This window comes from Danio rerio, chromosome 2 (assembly GCF_049306965.1).
Source record: "Danio rerio strain Tuebingen ecotype United States chromosome 2, GRCz12tu, whole genome shotgun sequence".
Lineage (NCBI taxonomy): Eukaryota > Metazoa > Chordata > Actinopteri > Cypriniformes > Danionidae > Danio > Danio rerio.
In genome coordinates, this window is record NC_133177.1 from 50,701,374 (window position 1) to 50,717,876 (window position 16,503).

At 37.9% G+C, this 16,503-nt stretch overlaps 1 protein-coding gene, 1 long non-coding RNA gene and 1 other non-coding gene across 5 annotated transcripts in view; 1 reads left to right on the forward strand and 2 right to left on the reverse strand.

Moving 5' to 3' along the window:
• Nucleotides 1-3,818: 3,818 nt before the first annotated feature.
• LOC141378849 (uncharacterized) lies at nucleotides 3,819-5,378 on the reverse strand. Its single transcript, XR_012394371.1, has 5 exons — nucleotides 5,315-5,378; nucleotides 4,984-5,039; nucleotides 4,531-4,590; nucleotides 4,306-4,427; nucleotides 3,819-3,925 (listed from the first exon to the last, which is right to left on the reverse strand). It is a non-coding gene; the product is annotated as an uncharacterized lncRNA (long non-coding RNA).
• Nucleotides 5,379-13,083: 7,705 nt separating this feature from the next.
• trnag-ccc (transfer RNA glycine (anticodon CCC)) lies at nucleotides 13,084-13,154 on the reverse strand. Its single transcript has one exon. It is a non-coding gene; the product is annotated as a tRNA-Gly (tRNA).
• A 2,453-nt stretch (nucleotides 13,155-15,607) lies between these two features.
• acsl3b (acyl-CoA synthetase long chain family member 3b) overlaps nucleotides 15,608-16,503 on the forward strand; it is a 43,138-nt gene continuing 42,242 nt past the window's right edge. For 2 of the 3 annotated variants that reach the window (XM_068224337.2, XM_005163548.6), the window contains exon 1: nucleotides 15,608-15,782. The gene's annotated coding sequence lies outside the window, so the exon portion shown is untranslated. Of the gene's footprint in view, nucleotides 15,783-15,923; nucleotides 16,296-16,503 lie in introns of those variants that run through there. The other variant, XM_073918313.1, reaches the window with a different exon arrangement.

Genomic DNA, 16,503 nt, shown 5'->3' on the forward strand with positions numbered 1-16,503 from the left:
CAAGTGTCCACACAGATATGTAAAAAATAAAGTCTCATCTTAACTTAATATCTGACTATGTATAACTTGAATATCTGATTCCATGACCACACTAGCGCTTCCACGGATTTAAGAGGGGTGAACACAGTTCATTCTGACCTTAAGAGGGTACATATTAAAAATAAATAAATAAATAAAATAATCTAATTTAATGTGAATAATGTTAATCAAGTACTTTTAACATGTGAAAATCCACTTCTAACTTACAGACAAGATTACGTTAGAGAACATGAAAGCCATGGGTGATTTTTCAAAAAAAATAATGCTAATGATAAGTTACTGACATTTGGTTCATATAAAACAAAGTAATCACTAAGCATTCATTTTTGGCAAAATCTGCCGAGAGGTGCAGCGACACGATCAAATGTGTTAAAGTTGAGCAGAGAACTGAAGAGTAGTCAAGCAGTCTACTTCATGAAAAGTTTGTGGTAATATTTTGCGGTCAATTCGTATTACTGTATTTCAATATGCAGTGATGGCATGTCAGTGAGACAAATAAATATTATTACACCTCACGAGTGACATTGCCTCAAATTAAATCATCATGATGTTACTGTGCACAGCATCAGTAAAACGTTAAAAATTATTTAAATACCAAATTTTTTAAAACAGAAATCCTGAATGCATGATAATATGAAGATTTATTACTCACTGATGTCAAAGCACTTCCAGGTTGTCAGAGATGTAGACAGGACAGAATATGTGCCATCAAATGAGCTCTTGTGCAGCCTTTGCTGGACATCAAGGTAGTATCCACCCAATAGACTATCCACCATTGTTTCAGACTCTCTTCCTCCATCTCGCAAACTCACTGCACTTGATTCGAACAGTGCCACTAATACACTCTGCTCCACACTAGCATCATGTCTAGACCGATTATGTCCTCTTGCATCCAGGCCAGCCCGTGCCAGTCCTCCTGCACCCTGGCTCTCGGATGCTCTCCGTGAGCATCGCTCAAAACTTCGGGCTGCAGAGAGAATTTGGCGGAAAACTAAAAATCCTGCACATCTCTTAACATACCAAACTCTTCTGTCCTCTTTCTCAGCTGAGGTTACTTCTGCAAAGCAGACGTATTACCGTCTGAAAATCAACAATGCCACTAATCCTCGCCTACTTTTTAAAACATTTTCCTCCCTCCTCTATCCTCCTCCTCCACCCGCATCCTCCACACTTACTACTGATGACTTTGCTACATTCTTCTGCACCAAAACTGCAAAAATCAGTGCTCAATTTGCTGCACCTACAACAAACACGCAAGATACAACACCAACACCACACACACTCACCTCTTTTTCTCAGCTCTCTGAGTCTGAGGTGTCCAAACTTGTGCTATCTAGCCATGCAACCACCTGTCCACTCGATCCCATTCCCTCTCATCTCTTGCAAGCCATCTCTCCTGCAGTCATACCAACACTGACTCACATAATTAACACATCTCTTGACTCTGGTTTATTCCCCACTACATTTAAGCAGGCTAGGGTAACCCCACTGCTAAAGAAACCCAACCTGGACCATACGCTACTTGAAAACTACAGACCAGTATCCCTGCTTCCATTCATGGCCAAGATTCTGGAGAAAGTAGTGTTCAATCAAGTCCTGGACTTTCTTACTCAAAACAATCTCATGGACAACAAGCAATCCGGCTTTAAGAAAGGCCACTCAACTGAGACTGCCCTGCTCTCGGTCGTGGAGGATCTCAGACTGGCTAAAGCAGACTCTAAATCATCAGTCCTCATTTTGCTGGACTTGTCAGCTGCTTTTGACACTGTCAACCACCAGATCCTGCTATCTACGCTTGAGTCACTGGGCGTTGCGGGCACTGTTATACAATGGTTTAGATCTTACCTCTCTGACAGGTCATTCAGGGTGTCTTGGAGGGGAGAGGTGTCCAACCTACAGCATCTAAACACTGGGGTACCTCAAGGCTCTGTTCTTGGGCCACTTCTCTTCTCCATCTACACATCATCTCTAGGACCAGTCATCCAGAGACATGGATTCTCCTACCACTGCTATGCTGATGACACCCAGCTATACCTCTCTTTTCATCCTGATGATCCCTCGGTTCCAGCTCGTATCTCAGCCTGCCTGTTGGATATTTCACACTGGATGAAAGATCATCATCTTCAGCTGAACCTCGCAAAAACGGAAATGCTTGTAGTTTCTGCCAACCCGACTCTACACCATAACTTTTCAATCCAGATGGATGGGGCAACCATTACTGCATCCAAAATGGTGAAAAGCCTTGGAGTAACGATTGATGACCAACTAAACTTCTCTGACCACATTTCTAGAACTGCTCGATCGTGCAGATTTGCACTCTATAACATCAGAAAGATCCGACCCTTCTTATCTGAACATGCAGCTCAACTCCTTGTTCAAGCTCTTGTTCTCTCCAAACTGGATTACTGCAACTCTCTACTAGCTGGGCTTCCAGCTAACTCTATCAAGCCTCTTCAGCTGCTCCAGAATGCAGCAGCACGAGTTGTCTTCAATGAACCTAAACGAGCACATGTCACTCCGCTGCTAGTCCGTTTGCACTGGCTGCCAGTTGCTGCTCGCATCAAATTCAAAACTCTGATGTTTGCCTACAAAGTGACTTCTGGCCTAGCACCTTCTTATCTGCACTCACTTCTGCAGATCTATGTGCCCTCCAGAAACTTGCGTTCTGTGAATGAACGTCGCCTCGTGGTTCCATCCCAAAGAGGGAAAAAATCACTTTCGCGAACGCTCACGCTCAATCTGCCCAGTTGGTGGAATGAACTCCCTAACTGCATCAGAACAGCAGAGTCACTCGCTATTTTCAAGAAACGACTAAAAACTCAACTATTTAGTCTCCACTTCACTTCCTAAGCTGCAATTGCCTCTTTGAATATCACACTAATTGTACAAAAAAAAAAAAAAAAAAAAAAAAAAAAAAAAAAAAAAAAAAAATACTACTAACACTTCCCTTCTTAGACTTTACAGACCTGAAACTTGCCTTTAGTACTTATTCATTGTTGCTCTTAGTTGTGTAAATTGCTTCCTTGTCCTCATTTGTAAGTCGCTTTGGATAAAAGCGTCTGCTAAATGACTAAATGTAAATGTAAATGTAAATGTATGTTCACCCACACTGTAAATAAAAAAAAATCTGTTATTTTACATGTTTTTTTTACCAGCAGCTAGGGTAATAGAGTCATTTGGTTAAGTCAAGTGGTTTAAAATCATTTTATTTATTAAATACTTGCTTACCCATATATAGATGTAAAAGTAACCAAAATAAATAATTTATTCAAATGTGAGATACTAAGCATGTTTGGTCTAAAGAGAAAAGTAAACATTTACTTTAAGCATTGATCCTAATGAATCTATTTCTGAACTACATCCAACCTCGCCTCGGAAACAGCATTTTTGAGCATTTAGATCAGGGGTGCTCAACCCTGTTCCTGGAGATCTACCTTTCCGCAGAGCTCACCTGCAACCTTGATCAAACACACCTGTCTTTATTTACCAAGTGCTCCTTCAGATACTATTTAGTTTGTTTAGTTGCGTTTGATCAGGGTTGGAGCTAAACTCTGCAGAAAGGTCGATCTCCAGGAACAGGGTTGAGCACCCCTGTTTAAGACAATGGAAAAATAAGACATCTAGATGATATTTTATATTCAATCATTTGTTGTGAAATTTAAATGACTTCTATTCAGTATATACATAAAATAAAATTAGAATAAGAATAAAAAAAATAATACTCTATGCCAAATAAAATACTTCAGATCTAAATAAAGCAGGTGTTTTTACCTAAAGGTTCCTTTCCTCCAGTTAGTTTAGTTGCAGATCCCTCCACATCTGTGCTTTATTTGGTTCTTGACTTAAGAGTATCTGGTGTCACATTCCAGGTCCATCACAATCTGAGCTAGAAAGACAATATGGCAAAAGACAAGACACATATAAATAAGTCTCAGAATAAAATATTTAAAAGGATAGTTTACTTTTCTGCCACCATTACTCCATGTGTTTTAAATCCATTTAAATTTCTGTTGAACACTAAAGCAGATATTTTGAAGAATGTTAGAAACCAGAAACTATTGACATCCATATTTGAACCAAATTTCTTTAAAAAAAATATGAGTTTGTGTTCAATGGAACAAAAAAAAAATCTAACTATTTTGAAACAAGTGGAGGATGCCAAAGATGCCATTATTTTCATTTTTGGGTGAACTGTCCCTTTAATTTAAGTGTCACGCATTACTCATAAAAACTGATCTATTGCTTGAGGAAAACTAAATCAAGTACCTCCTGTGAGCAAGCAGAATCATTATGCCATTGTATTCAGCCAACTGACCCAGCAGAGGCTCGAACCAGCAACCTTCTTGCTGTGAGGTGACAGCACTACCTACTGTGCCACTGCGTCGCTACTGGAAGAAGAAAAAGAGGTTGTACATGAAACTCCTCACAACAAATCTGTGAACAACTTGACATTTCAAAATCTAATCAAAATGAGGAAGACATCAACATTACCTTGAATAATCAAGAGAGGAGTGATTGGTAGCATCAGTTTTTCAACATCAATTGCTGTGGCTGCAAAAAAGATAAATATAATAAGAATAAAATAATACTTAACATTTAATAATCTAAATCTATGGTACAACCATACAAATCTGTATGGGGTTCAAATAAATTTGTATACAAATCATTCCCTACACCTGAACACCAAAAATAAAATGTACAATTAATGACACACTAACGTTATACAATAAGCTCATTAACCAGTGAGAAATAGACAATTAATATGAATTATGTTAATATTAACGTTAGCTTAAAAGACATAAACTGAATTTTATTATCAGCTCAATTTAATAAAACAGTTAGACTTGTTTCATTAGTGAGTTTAGTGAATAACTAACTTACAGTTTACAAATTTAACCATAATGATAACTTAGTCATAATGACCACATGAAGACCAGAGCTCACCTTAACGTTAAACGTTTAACTTTTCATGGTGACTTTGCCTTCATCTCAGTGTTGTGCTGAAATAGAGAATTCATTAATGCAGTTAACCCCAAGTAAAAGTTACGTTTTTTTCAGGTAACGTTACTATGGTCAAAAACTCACTCAAGATAAACTCACTGTACGTTATCTAATACCTCTCAAACACTACAAACACGGTCTGGCGTCGAATAACGTGACATAAGTACCTACAACTAACGTAACTTGGTTAATTATTTAAAATTACACACACACTACACGGAAAAATACACAAAACAATCATTTAACGAACAGAATCTGACTTTTAAAAACTTACCGAGGAAGAATTCACTGGAGAAAAAGGCGACAGGTGGATTTCAAATTAGGATAGCCGTTGCTTGCCTGGTGAAGGTCGAATCGAGTCGGCTCGGTTCTATGAATCGGCTCCTTTGAACAGTAAAGAGTCGAATCCGCCTAAAACCGATTCCTTTTTGTATATTATTGTAAGACACAACAATGAATCATTACTATTTCGTTATACTGCTCGGTCACACACATTTATACACATATTGCTGAATGTGCTTGTGAACACATGTGATAAAATAATTCCCGAGCAAACGGTTCAGTCCAATTCGGTGTCGTTTGAGTTCTGAACCGAACCAGTGCAAACGTGATATTGATAAAATAGAAATATTGTTTTTTTTCTCACTTTACCAGCGAAAATATTACATATATCTGACTTTAACAATAAGAATAAGGTTCGCTTGAAGTGTTTTGAGAATTAATATTTTTTCTCCCAGAGTTCATTTTACACCAACAAGCAAATATAATGGCGGATGAGAAAAGCCAGATCATATCATAAATATTGCGTTTAATATGTTACGAAATGAAGTTTTAACAGTTTTTCATGCGAGAATGTAGTTCTTCCAAACTCAAATCTGTGGTTTGTTTTTAGATATCATGTCTAATTTTAAGTGTGCTTTGCCGATAGGGGAGATTCTGACCTCCAGGGGTTGACGGCGCTCCATCACTCATGTATCCGGCAAACCTCATGCTTTACTCGGCCTGGACATTATTGAGACATGCCCCTGTATTCGATGACTAGATAATAAATGTGTTATGATATAAAGTTTTAACCGTTTTTCATGCGAGAATTAGTTGTTTTAAACTCAAGTCTGTGGTTTATTTATTAAGATAGTGCGTATTTTAAAATATTGTTTTGAAAATGCGGAGGTATGTGACCTCTACGGTGGCCCATATGGGTGCCCAATATTCTTGAATCCGTCTAAAGCAGGTTGATCAAGCTGACTTTGAAATCATTTTGTGTGTTTAACAGTCTTGAATATCTTTAACAGGTTTAACAGGAGTTTAACAGGTTACGTGAATCAATTATTTTTGTTCCAATTTACGTTTTGGTTTAGCACAAAGTTATGTTTATTAAATAGTATTTAATATTTCCATGTTACCTTATAAAATGAAGGAGCAGTGCACCCAAAAATGGAAAACCAGGGGACAGTTTTGAATAGTCTGAAGAAACTGGTTAGGTTATTTACTTCACAAAATAATTTGTCTAAAAATAAATAAACGTAATAATCATAATATATAGTGTGTGTGCAGTTGTTCTTAGTCATTTGCAGTACTGTATTTAGATGCACAGTAACTGATTTTTCCCCAAAATCCATTATAAAATCTACAGTAACATACTGTTAACCATGTTCACAGTATAGAAAAGTTGAAAATACATTATTATACTGTGAAAACAACAATATATACAGTAACACACTGTACACAGCTTATACAGTAAAAAACTGTTGAGAAATGCAGTATAATACTGTGAAAACAACAGAAATCGTTTACAGTGCAGGGATCACCAAACTTGTTCCTGGAGGGCCGTTGTCCTGAAGATTTTAGCTCTAACCCTAATCAAACACACCTGAACAAGCTAATCAAGGTCTTACTAGGTATACCTGAAACACCCTTCAAATGTCTTGATACCTCAGGCTGTTGATGTTGCCATCCATTCTGAATCATATACTGAATGTAACCCCAAACCTTGACTTTTCCTTCACCAAACTTGACTGATTTCTTTGAGAAAATCGGGTCCGTGCAATTTCCATTCTATTTGTGATAATTGGGATGCAGTACAACAGATGATTCAACAGAAAAATCTACCTTCTGCCACTTTTCCTTATGATCAACTAGAAGTCAAGTTAATGGGCCTGTTTCAGAAAGGAGGTTCAACCAACTCGGAGTTTAAACTTGAACTCTAGGTTGATTTACCGAGAGATTAAAAACTCTGAGTTTTAGATCGAAAGTGTTTAAATATTTAAGTATAATAAAATACGTAATGTATGCATGACGTTTATAAAACCTTTACACAAATTTCCACTGTAAACGTTGATCAGTTTTAATAGATTTAAAAGTGCACTTGTGTGTCTGCCTTTATTATTGATCAAGTGGTAGAGGTTGATATGACATTTAGAATATAAGCAGATCTAAACAATAGTTTTTAGAAAGAATAATAATCCTAATTAATCTACTTGTCCCTGTTGAAGGTCAGTGAATTTAAGCTAATTATTTATTAAAAAAAGGACAAGCCATTTTCTTACGTGACTTTGTTCTTTGTGTGACTAAATTATAGTCAATAGCTATGTTCCTATCCAAATATATTAAATTAATTTATGTGCAAAACTGAGATAACGCATAAAAGATGTGCAAATAAAGCAGCGTTTCCATCCAACGAGTCAAAGAAAACAAAATCATCAATTCCTGATTAAAAGGGCACCAAATATTAACAGTAAAAACAGAATTTCCTGTCTTTTCTATATTGAATAAATGTACTTGTGCCTCAGAAGACAAAACTGACACACAATGAACACGTGGCGGCATTTGAAGCCACGAGACACGGAGAGCAGACGCTCTTGCCACGCTCCAGACACTCTGGGGGTCATTAATAATAACATTAATACTGAAACAGTTAAGGCGTTTAGAATGACCGAAACAACATTTTAGATGTATTACAATGTGCTCAGCCAGCTGGTTTGTCCATTCACACACATTTTCATCATCAAATGATCTTTTATAACAAACCTTTTTTTTAATGCACATACTGTAATTTGTTCAGTAAAAGTGTAGCAGTTTAGGCGCATATTTTTTATCGAATTAAAGTTTATCCTACTCAGTTATGTGCACACATTTTTTATGCATATTTTAAAAAGTTATGTGCATCGTGACGTTTCCATCAATTGTTTTTATGCGCATATCCAAAATGAGCATTAAAATAGGTGTGGAAACATAAGGCTAAGGCGAAAAATACCTATTCGTCTTTAAAAAAGGGGAGGAGGCCGACAGAAACTCTGAGTTTAGAGAATAAAACCTGCTCCTGACCTGGTTAGATTCACAGAGTAAGTTACCACAGTAACTGACTCAGAGTTAAAGTTACCTCTTATTCAGAAACAGGCTTGACTTACCCTGCTTTCTCAAGTTGAACAAACTTGCCGTTTTGAAATGGAAAGCCCAGAGTTTTTCTCATTTCAGGGTTAAAATACTCTGAGTTTTCACTTAACCTCCTTTGTGAAACAGGCCCATTATGTGTTGCTCTTACAACTGAGATCGACAACAAGATGTTTGTCAGGTAGTATCCAGTGCTTTATGATTTTCTGGAGAGTCAAACAGTATTCACATGTTTAGATGGAAAAATCTATCCAATAAACAAGTTAATAAATAAACATGTTGTGCTAGGTAGAATAAAAGAAAAAAAAGAAACGAGCCAATTACTGAGGAAATATAGCTACTATTTAAAGTTAACTGAAATTAAATTAACTGTGTGAAATCTGCCTTTATAAGCACATGTTACAACTTGGCCCACAGGTGGGGTAAATAATATTTTTACTCACTTTTGGCAATACTGCACAGTAACCAGGTCCGGTGATCATAATTCCAGGGCTCATTTGTAGGAAAGGCTTGTGTGTTATAGGTAAAACAAAAAGGTTTATCTAACCCTATTACTTGACCAAAACCAAGAAGTGTTACTTTGTGCCCAGCTCTCCCCTAGGTTACTAAAAACCTTATAATATTTTATTTTCCACTTGACCTTTAATCCCACAAAACAAATCTGCTTTATTGTTTAAAAATAGCACTGAGGACAATTATCCACTAATGTCTCCACTTCGCTAGACATAACGGCTCGGTGTGCTTTCATTCATTCATATACTTACCACTTTATCTACAAAATGGATTCGTTGTTCATTGATTCAGTTAAACCACTAAGAAAGTTTCATAACATTATTCCATGAAGGATTTATCAGACCTCTTCCTGCCTTCATAAATTTAGGAATTATGAGGCTAATGAATACTCACACATGTTCTCAAATGTTTGATAAAACGAGTTATTCAGGGCTCGTGAATCAGACTAATCTGTATCTGTTTGTTGTGTGTATAACTCGAGATAACGTTATTTTTTTAGCTAACTACAAACATACTTTCATAACATCAGGGTGGCTATAATTATATAATCTCAATTGTGGTACAATATGTAGTACATGTAGGCTTAATATATATGCAAATAAACACACCTTGCATTCGGTGATTAGGCGCGTCCACGGGTGCGTTTCCAATTCCAAACCTCATAGCCGGAAATTAGGCGACCTCTGCTGGTCCTCTATAGTACATCCAAACAGCAACAAATGATGGTGCACTGTGCCAGAGGCCTTGAAAAGGAGATACAACATTATTATACTGTTATTTTATATTCTAGTCAAAACTTTAGCTTTCTCAAGGAAAAGTTTTAATTGTAAACAAGTTGTGTAAATATACTTGCTATTGCCAACACTATTAGCATTTCACAATCTGAGGTGATCTTAGGATTTGTGCTGATGAAACAACACTAACATCTGCAAGCATTGTTATTATTGTTATGTTATTTCTCACACGAGGACTGTTTAAGATTTTGTAATGATGCTTGAAGGTCAATGGATAATTACTGCACAAGTCTCTGAGACCACTTTGAAAGTAATTACATTTGATATAAACTTAGAAAGGGGGCAGCATGGTGGTGCGGTGGGTAGCACAATCGCATCACAGCAAGAAGGTCTCTGGTTCAAGCTCCGGCAAGGTCAGTTGGCATTTCTGTGTGGAGTCTGTATGTTCTCCCCATGTTGGCGTGGGTTTCCTCTGGGTTTTCCGGTTTCCCCCATAAGTCCAAAAGAGTGGTAAAGGTGAATTAGGAAAGTGAGATTGCCCTTATATGAGTGTTTATGGATGTTTCCCGGTGATGGGTTGCAGCTGGAAGCGCATCTGCTGCATAAAACATATGCTGAATAAGTTGGCGGTTCATCCTGCTGTGGCGACCCCAGATTAATAAAGGGACTAAGCTGAAAAGAAAATGAATGAATACACTTAGAAAGAAGAAAAATGTGCTCCATGATGTGCAGGTGCTAGAAATATACTTGCTCGAAGAGCCCAAACACTTGAATGAATATGATAACTATTCTGCTTATAGTGTGCATACTCACTTTTAGTTTTCTTTCTTTTTTATTATGAATCTCTCTTTATTTGCAGTTTTGCATTCAGTACAATGAAGGCCAGGACCAACAGACTGAAAGACAGGTTCATCCATCAGGCTGTCAGGGAGCTGAACTCTCTTCCGGCTCTGCCACCACTCTCCTCTTCCTCCCAACGCACCTTTGAACTCTGACACACATGCAAACACACACACATACATACTGGTCACTTTGTGTAACATTAGATTGCTAGTTACCTCATAATACCTCCCTGTATATTAATAAGACACTGTGACTATTATAACTATCATGGTTACAAGCTTTTTGCACTTTATATTGCTTTGCATCTGCACAACTCTGGTTTGCACTCCTGGCCATATGTTATTAAGTGTAATTGTGTTGTAACATTTTATTTTTCCTTTTATTTTTAGAAGATATTATATGTATAATTGTTTTTATTGTAATTTCTTTTAACATTTCTTTTTTTTTTTTTGTAATAATATCATATGTTAGGCACCTAGAGCCTGAGAGTAGCGCAATTTCAATTCTCTCAATGTCCTGTCTTTGAATTGACAATAAAGCTGACTTTGACTTTTGACTTGACTTGAAGGTTATACTCTTTTGTTTGATTCAGACTGTTCATTCATTCGTTCATTTTCTTGTCGGCTTAGTTCCTTTATTAATCCGGGGTCGCCACAGCAGAATGAACCACCAACTTATCCAGCACATTTTTACGCAGCAGATGCCCTTCCAGCCGCAACCCATCTCTGGAAAACATTCACACACAAACACTACAGACAATTTAGCCTATCCAATTCACCTGTACCACATCTTTGGACTGTGGGGGCAACCGGAGCACCCGGAGGAAACCCACGCAAACGCAGGGAGAACATGCAAACTCCACACAGAAATGCCAACTGACCCAGCCGAGGTTCAAACCTGCGACCCAGCGACCTTTTTGCTGTGAGGCGATAGCACTGCGCCACTGCGTCACCCACCACTATTCCAATATTCAACTATTACACTATTCCAATATTCACCAATATTCTACATATTTAACTAATAGTTTGCATTGCTCTATGTGGCACTTCAGAATTTATTCTGCTTAAAAATATTATGGTTGAAGTTATTGTGTAATAATGCACATTGTTAGATTTGCTCTTCAGTGTTTTGGCTTTCAGCAGTGACATTTACATTACACTGAACTAAGCTGAACTTCGTCTGTGAAAATTTGACTGAAGCAGTTACATTTTAGAACGTCATATATCAGGTCTGTAGCCCCCTGAATGACTAAGGATCTAGAAATTGTCTCATACATGAGCTCATTTGTCCTATTTTGACCGCTACACCATCATAAATTGTGAAAATAGCCCATTGAAAAAGGCTTAAAGACCAAGCCAAATTCCAACATAATTTTCCAACATCCGGCTGTGTAAGAAAACATACAACTGGATGTAGCCTAAGTGAAGTCATCTTTCGCTGCTGTATTGTTTTTAAATAGAGAAAATATTTTACAGGCAAAGCAGTGGTGCTGTAGGTAGTGCTGTCGCCTCACAGCAAGAAGGTCGCTGGGTTGCTGGTGCGACCCTAGACTCATTAGCTTATTAGACATTTAAAAAAAGCGAGCGATGATTCCAGGTTTTAAATTTCTGTCCAGAGATGTCATGTTTTTTTTATCCTCGATTGGTATTATGCTGTCAAGTTATGCGATTTCGCAGGTCAGAGTTCACCAAGCTTGAACTTTGCACCGCAGAAACCTGTGAAACTTAACGCATGACCCTGCGTTTCCGGTCTGACGCATTCGCGTGCGTATAAATGGAAGTCTAGAGGAAAAGTCCAGTTTGACTGCAGCTTAATAAAGAGATAAGCCGAAAAGAAAATTAATGAATGAATGAAAAATTTTATAATAACTTTGTCTAAATCGTGGGCCATTGTTTATATCCAAGAATTTTCATTCAAATGTACTTTTTTACAAGAGAGGCTAGAAAAATCATGAAACTCTTTTAATATTATTATGTTTTAATTTTATATTATCCACTGAGGAGAGTTTAATGTGCTGGCCAGTTTGTTATTTGCCTATAACAAATGACAAAAGGCTACAGTTTTTAATTTAAAACTTTAACAGATTCCTATTTTTTCAAATGATATATGATGTAATCAATTTTTATTTTAAAAATAAGTATTAATTCATATTTCCTTATTCTTAATAGGAACTATTTTGGAACATTAAAAAGTGTGGTCGTAATGACCATCAGAAAAGCTAATCCAGCTAAATATAGTGATAAAAATGCCACTAAAATGCAGCATTTAAACCTCACAATTAAATAGAACATGAGGCAAATAACTGCAAAAATGTCCACATTTTGAGCAAACGACAAGCACCCCTTACCAAGTGCTTTGACACAATCTGCATTGTGAAAGTGCATAAATTGAATTGAATGTTAAATAGTTGTTGACATTACCTCGTGGTGATGCAGTAAGAGATCTAAACCAAGATTTTGCATTGCATAGTTGCTTTTTACAAATGAGCTAATTTTTTAGTTAGTTAGTTGTTTAGTTTTTAGTTAATGTTCATATTCGTCGAGTACTTTAGATGTAAAAGCTGTGCGCCGCCCGGGAATCGAACCCGGGTCGCAAGAATGGGAATCTTGCATGATACCACTACACCAGCGGCGCCTGTGGAGGAGACTGAACATCCCACCCTTCCCAATGTCAACATCGGTACATCAATGGCGCGAAAAACACATTTCAGTTTTGTTTATCTTTGCAATATCGCTTAGGATGAATTCAATAAATAAAACGTGCACGTGCAAGCTCAGAACCGACAGCCTGCTGCAGCACTGGCGGTGTATCATTTTGTGAATGACTCGCTCTTTTAAATCATACATTTTCAACGGTGGGTTAAACCAGTTCACACATCCAGTCTGAACAAGTTCACGAGTCGGACTGAATCGGTCTGTGCGGTTCTCGAGTGAACAACTCACTGAACTATTAAACCGAGAACTGTCTTATTATCCCTCATAATAAGTGTTGGGGAAAACACTTTTGAAAGTAACGCATTACAATTCAATTTGATTTAAATCATCTTTATTTCCACAGCGCTTTTGCAATAGATTGTGTCAAAGCAGCTTAACATAGAAGATTATTGTAAACTGAAACTGTGTCAGTCCAGTTTTCAGAGCTGAAGTTCAGTTTAGTTCAGTTCAGTGTGGTTTAATTTTCACTGCTGAAAGTATAAACACGGAAGAGCAAATCACAATATTGAATTTCTCCTCAAAAAGGTAACTAGTTGTGTTACTTAGTTACTTTTAAGAGTAAAGCATTATGTTACTTTTGTGTTACTTTTTGTTACTAAGGCTTTATCTCTATCCAAACTTGTTTTTTTCTTTTCTCTCTTTTTTTAAATAGAGGATCTCTGCCATTAACAACCCACTATTAACCTAGTGTGTACGTGCAATTAACCTACACGTACATTTACCTTAAACATTTTTTTTTAGGATAATGTTATATGAGAACTCCCTGACCCCAGCTATACATGCCGTATACAGATTATTGAAAGTGTAAAACAATGCGCTTGATTCTTTTGTACTATTTGTCTTAAGTAAAATCACTGTCCATTAAGACTATAAGCCTTTTTCTTTAATGCATTCAAAATAATGAACAGATTCCCTCATAGACTGCGTGATTCATTTAGGGGAATTTAATGCAGGGCTTCTTGTCCGGTTTGAGACCCACTTCATATTGTAGCCTATATCTGACAGGCAGTGAAGATCACTGATCTTATACATGACAATTTTGTAAGCCCTTGGGCAGTCTGTCTTGAAAATTAAAAGCATGTGTGCATATAGCCCATGAAGTCAACTAAAAATTAACTTGTGTTACATTTTTAAAAAGTTACTTTAAATATTATTAAGGCGAAGCAGCGGCGCAGTAGGTAGTGCTGTCGCCTCACAGCAAGAAGGTTGCTGGGTTGCTGGTTCGAGCCTCGGCTCAGTTGGCATTTCTGTGTGGAGTTTGCATGTTCTCCCTGTGCTCTGGTTTCCCCTACAGTCCAAAGACATGTGATACAGGTGGATTGGGTAGGCTAAATTGTCAGTAGTGTATGAGTGTGTGTGTGAATGTTTCCCAGAGATGGGTTGCGGCTGGAAGGGCATCAGCTGCGTAAATACTTGCTGGATAAGTTGGCGGTTCATTCATTCATTCATGCATGGCGGTGCATTTGTCCCGGTTGGGTAAGTTGGTATTTCTGTGTAGAGTTTGCATGTTCTCCCTGTGTTGTTGTGGGTTTTCTCCAGGTGCACTTGTTTCCCCCCACAGTCCAAAGACATGCGCTATAGGTGAATTGAATAAACTAAATTGGCCGTATGGTATGAGTGTGTGTGTGTGGGAATGTGAGAGTGTATGGGTGTTTCCCAGTACTGGGTTGTGACTGGAAGGGCATCCGCTGCATAAAACAGTTGGCGGTTCATTCCGCAGTGGAGACCTCTGATAGATAAGGGACTAGGCTGAAGGAAAATTAATGAAAATGAGTAAATTATCACAGAATTTCCAATTTTGGATGAACAATCCCTTTAACAAAAAAAGCTCCGCTGTAATATTTAGATACGTTTTAGAGTTTTTTTCCCCTCTCTTTTAGTTCAATCAAACCTAGATGCATTAGGCGAGTTAAAATGTATTTATGCCTTTTAGTATAACTTCTAGAACACTTCAGAACATCCCACCCAGGGATTTAATGCTGCGCAGTCATGCATTAAACAACTGAATCACTCTCCGAAATGAATTGATCAAAAGAACCGATTCGAAAAGATTCAAACATCAGATCACTAGCTGCTTGCCAGCTGTTCGCGGCGCTGCAGCACAGCTCACATCCAACCAACAAAAGAATAATAACTCGATCCTACGCTACACATCACTGTTTCTCAACAGCTGGTATGTACTTCCAAAAAAACTAGATAAACGTATCTAAAACAAAAATCTATTGCAAATTAACAAATAGATCAATTAAATCAATCATGACCGCTGGTAACCCGAGCGTGATGTCACGCAGGCTCCAACACGCGCCACCCAGAGCCATCCAATGGACGCGCAGAGAATCCGGCCCCTGTCATGACAACGCTTCCATCACTTCCGGGCTGAGAGCGACGGCCGGCGCGAGTCAACCACCGCAACACACACCGACCCAGAAAAATAACAATATTCGCTCCATATTCGCCGCGTCCTGCTCATCCGCAACACATTTTCACCTTATTCAAATGGGCCATCGCGATTCCGACTGAAGTAGCGGCGTCGGTCTGGAAGAATAAGGTGAGTGTTTATTGTCTCCATGTGTCGTATGCTGCAGATGCGCGCGGTTATGCGCGATTTGCATATTGAAGACTCGCCTGCATATCGCAAAGCATCGTGTTATTAATCTGATATGAAGAGGCTTTGAATGCTCTGACAGCCAGAGGAATGCAGGACATTGATGGCGGTGCATTCCACTGTTGATACTGATGATGATCATCTCTCGGGCCTTCGCTGTTCCCTGGATGCAATGTCACACATCTTTTACACACACTCAATCTTTCAAGCCACGATCATACACGTTGCTCCACGCTAAACACATTAGTGCTCGGGTCATGACCACACACTAATCTCTTTCACACACACAACACAACACAAACAGACAGGATCTCACATCAACAAACATGACATTTGCACATTTCACAGCCCGTCAGCTTAGATTTTCTTTCTGGGATGGAAACGCAGAGAAGCATATTCTGTCATGAATGAGATGTTTTGGCTGAACTGGGTCACAGATCGGTGTGTGAGGTTGAGGTAAAGTTGGTTTTATGTTCTCAAACTCGTTCAGTGTCAACTTTTGACATGCTCCCATATTGTTTAACATGGTACTTTGAATATTCAGTCTGAAATTACATGTAAGTAAGCCTTTGTAACAACATTAAGGCTATTTGTTTGACTGTATACAATGTTTTACTTGGATAGTCATTGGCTGCTACTATGATTTTTTACTATATAAAATTAG